A 4511-nucleotide genomic window follows, 5' to 3' on the forward strand; every position below is an offset into this window, starting at 1 on the left:
TTATCCCGGAAGGACTAAATAAGGGGAACTATATCAATTGAAGTTACTGAGTTATCAGTTGAGACTTAAATTAAAATCTGGTTATGGTTTCTAAAAATATTCTTAAAATTTTCATAACTACTGTGTTAGAATCAATATTTTGATAATAATTTGAGAATCTTTTAGCATGAAGGGGCTCTAGAAGAAATAATCTGGTTACAAAGACATAGCTACTCATAATAAACATGTGTAATCATTCAAGTGAAACAAAGAGGCTAGTGAAACAAAACAAAACAAAACAAAAAAACACAGAAACAAATATCCTGACAATTGTTCTTTAAGAGCTAGATTAATGAATATACATGCAAAGTCTCAAAGTAAATGTAAAATGTTTTCCTTAGGAGATTCTCAACTTGTTCAACATACAATGAAGAAAGTGGCAATGTACAAATTCAAGTTGGCTTCTTTAATTTAGTAGTCTAATAATACCAGCAGTATTTGTCACATATCCTCTAACATACACACAAACCATTTTGTATATGACACTCAAAATCTCAAACCACTCTAGAAACAAAAATTATTTTTATTTCTGAAGTTGAATTTCATGTCAATCCACTTCCTCTATACAGTGAACCATTTTTTTTCAGTAGATTCGATAACAATACATTTAGAATCATATTTAGGCAATAAAAGATGTTTTTCCAACAATATTACACAGAGAATTGTTTCAAAAACATTGATCTTTTCTCAAATATCAAACCTTAAGTAGGACACTTTATACAATAGTCTTTCCTAACCTTCTCTGAAACACTTTTTGATATGTAGTCTAATTCATGTTCATTTAGCCAATTTTATAGTCCTAAAAATATAAATTCTAGAAGCTTTCTATATAGACCCTATTTCTAGCACACAGGATACAATAAATTCAACATATAATATCTGAAAGGTAAGTAGTCACCCTTTATGCTTACAATCTGTGTATCTCTGCATATCTTAATATCAATGCTAACCATCACTAGCCAAAACTGTAGGTACACAGTTAATAGCAAGTTTTAAGGTGCTTAGTAAGTGTGAAGGAAGAGGAAATATCGAAGGTATTGGAAACTAAATGCAAAATTTAAGGATAAAAAAGTTGGCCCATATCAGAGGAGTCAGAAATACAGGAAAATAAGATTAGAAAAAGGTGTTGGCACTCAAGAAATGCAAACTCATTCTTAACCTGTTCACCTAAAATAATTCTTATTCTTATTATGTATTTCCTTACAAGTCAAATGGAGCCTTGGGTTTTAACAACTTGTTATCCTGGCTATTCTGAGAGTGTCTTCGTTAACTCAAAGCACACCTTCTTGACCCAATCCTACCTTTCTCATTCAGGCTTTGGTATTTTTGTTGCTGATGTTGTTGTTGGTTACTGCTATATTCCAGTCCCTAAAAAAGTGCCCAGCACGTAAATTGTCAAATGAATAATAACTTTGAGGGAGGCATTATTCCATCCTGGTTTTATAGATGAAGAAACTAAGATTTGGCAAGGTTGAGTAACTTGCCTAGGGGCTACAAACTAGTAGCCAGAAACAAACCCATGTCTGTCTGACCACGAAGACCTCCTTTGAACTCTGTCCTTGCTGGGCATTATACCTTCTTAATGTCTCCTCACTTGTGTTGTCTTCACCGGTGGCAGCTTTCTCTTCTAAGGGGAAGGCTCCATTCAAGCTTCAGTTTCTCCATCAACCTTTTTCTGGGCATCCTCAACCTCCGATCCCCACTAGGGTTATCTACAGATCTCTCCTTCCCTTGTGCTGTGTCCTTTCCAGAGTTCTATTATAACAGTCCTTTGCTTTAGCCCTTTGCTGTACTTATTTCTTATCTCAACTCCAAACTCTCTGAGAGCAGGAATTAGGTATCTTCAAATGTCTCTGGTACATGGTAGAGTTGGATAAATGTTAGATGGATAAATGAATAATCCCTACAAATCCATGAGATAAAAAGGAACCCTTTAGCTCAGTTCCCTAACCACAGGCAACCAGAGACTACAGCTTTCCTTTGCTTGGGGGTGGCAAGGGCATGCTTGAAATTCCCTGCCCACACCACAAAAGAGCATCACTGTGCTACGTTAAGGCAGTTTTTCAAGTTTTGAGACATCTAATAAAAGGAGAACACAGTTCCAAAACTTTAAGAGCTAAGCATAAAATCTATCTTTTAAAAGTGGCCTACCTGGATGGGACATCAGCTCTCAATTTTAAATAGTTTGGTTCAATTAAATCACTGTTTTCAGTGATTTTTGCTTATTCTAAGTAATTTTATTTTTATATCCCTTGGCTTGAAAGTGCAATTTCATACTTTCCTCCACATATAAGGACAAAAACTGCTTGTCTTTTCCAAAATGGGAAAATAAAGTAGAACCTGTGTGTTAGGTAAAAAGGCATTCAGTAAATGTTTTGCGGCTGTTTGTAAACCCTCCTAAAAGCATATGTGGCCCATTTTAGACTAATGAATGCTGGGAAACATTTACTGGATGATTTTCATTTAATTGGTATGACTACCAGGTTCAAATTATATTTAAATAAAAACTGGGTTTTTAAAAAATATGGTGTAAAGAGTTGAAATATCTGCCCATCACCACTGAGTGCTACATAAATAGTACTACGTTCAATATTCTGGCTCTAAGAATTAATAAGCAAATGCTTACGAATGCCCATTTCAAGATATACGCTTAAGGTATCCATTTTTTTACATATATACCACTCAAGCCACAATCTATAATTTTACTCCTTTTATTAATACTAATTTCTAAGTAATGTCTAGCCCTACCTATAAGTGAGATATAAATAAGATTTATAAATAGGATATTATAAAGGTGAGACACTTGAATTTCACAACTGGATCACATTAAATCATTTAATTGCAAATTAATATTTTGCCAAATATTTACCAGTGATTTTGAAAAAAGTGAAAATCACTTTGCCTCGCTGGGCTTCTGGCCTCTCAGTTTGAGGACTGCTGCCTTCCTACTTCTACTCCCCCACCCCTTTCCTCTATTCTTCCTCTGCCAGGAATACCCTCCTGACTCATCTCTGCCTATGTCCATCACTTCCTTGGAGAGCTGGCTCCAGATTGAGCTCCTTAAAAGTCCTCCCTAACTAATCCTGACTTCCACTACTTCCTAACTTTGCATTCCCTTGGCATTTATATGTACTTTGCACAACCTAATCAATAACTTGTAAGTTTTAAATCTTTCTATCATTTTCTCAACTAGAGACGAAAGACAGACACATCATCGTTTATATTCTCTTCTATATGGCCAGCAATAAATGCTTCTTGAATGACTAAATCACCAATGAAAGAAAGCCAATGGCTCAAAAACTTCTCAAGTAAGCAACTGGCTTTTCAGATCACATTTACAATCCTCTATCACCTCCAAAATGCATGAGTCCTTCACGGGGATGAGATTTAATTTAGCCTTAGTTCCATAAATTCACCATAAAAGATCCAGGTTACAGACCACATATATATTTAAGTAAATAATAATCCTGGCTATTCGAACATATCTTGCGGTTTAACGCTTCAGGCTTCTAAAGGCTTAAAGCCTTGCAGCGGCACGCCTGTGAACGGTAGGAAGCTGGCACCAGTCTCTTGCAAAAGGGGCAAAACTCTAGTTGGCAGTAAATATCCAAACACGTGAGGCTTCACTGTTAAACTAGGCTCATTAACCACACAAACCTGCTGTTTCAGCTTTCTGGCTTCAAGGAAGTGTTATGATTTCCTTTGGTTATTGTTGAGAGCCAATGATGGGTTAAATTCCCATAAATTAGCCAGCCTTTTGGTGGTTTGCCCAAGCACACCGCTGGCATCGGTGTGGATGAATTTTTAACAGACCCGCCCTCCCAGGGGAGCCAGAGGTGAGTGCAGAAAGCGCCAACCCGGCACTTCTTAGGAGGCAAAGAGAGACCTCCAGAACTCCAGTCCTCTGGTTCTTAGTGTCAGCTTATTGTGCAGAGGCGGGGCCTCAAGCGCGGCTGCTTTTTACTAAATCTCAACCGAGTCTTCTTTAGGGACTGCAAGCCACACTTCAGCGGCTGACCAACTTTTCCTGCAAGGAGTATCAGTTTTTCCATGCTCAAAGCCACAGCAACCCGGGTCTGGGGAGAGCCAGGCCACCAGCTGAGGGGAAGACGAGGCCTCGGAGGGGGAGGGAACGGACTCGCTCCGCAAAGGGGGCAGGGTGGCAGAAACAAAGTGAACGCCGGCCGGCCGGCCCTATTAAGTGGAAAATGCAAGTAGGCAGCATTATTTGTTGTTGAGTTAGGACAGTGTGGTAACCTAGCCAAGGAAGGGACTGGATCCTTGAATGACCACTGCTCCACAGCCACAGGTTGGGTATACCTCATCTCTTATGTACAAAGACACACATTTGATCACAAACTAAAGTAACCTTTATCCCGGAAGGACTAAATAAGGGGAACTATATCAATTGAAGTTACTGAGTTATCAGTTGAGACTTAAATTAAAATCTGGTTATGGTTTCTAAACATATT

At 38.0% G+C, this 4511-nt stretch overlaps 1 protein-coding gene across 1 annotated transcript in view; it reads right to left on the reverse strand.

Annotated features, from left to right (window-relative positions):
• SNTB2 (syntrophin beta 2) overlaps positions 1–4511 on the reverse strand; it is a 90223-nt gene that overhangs the window by 84439 nt on the left and 1273 nt on the right. The window lies entirely within an intron of this gene.

The sequence above is a fragment of the Hipposideros armiger genome, unplaced genomic scaffold (genome assembly GCF_001890085.2).
Source record: "Hipposideros armiger isolate ML-2016 unplaced genomic scaffold, ASM189008v1 scaffold_9, whole genome shotgun sequence".
In the NCBI taxonomy this organism is placed as follows: Eukaryota; Metazoa; Chordata; class Mammalia; order Chiroptera; family Hipposideridae; genus Hipposideros; species Hipposideros armiger.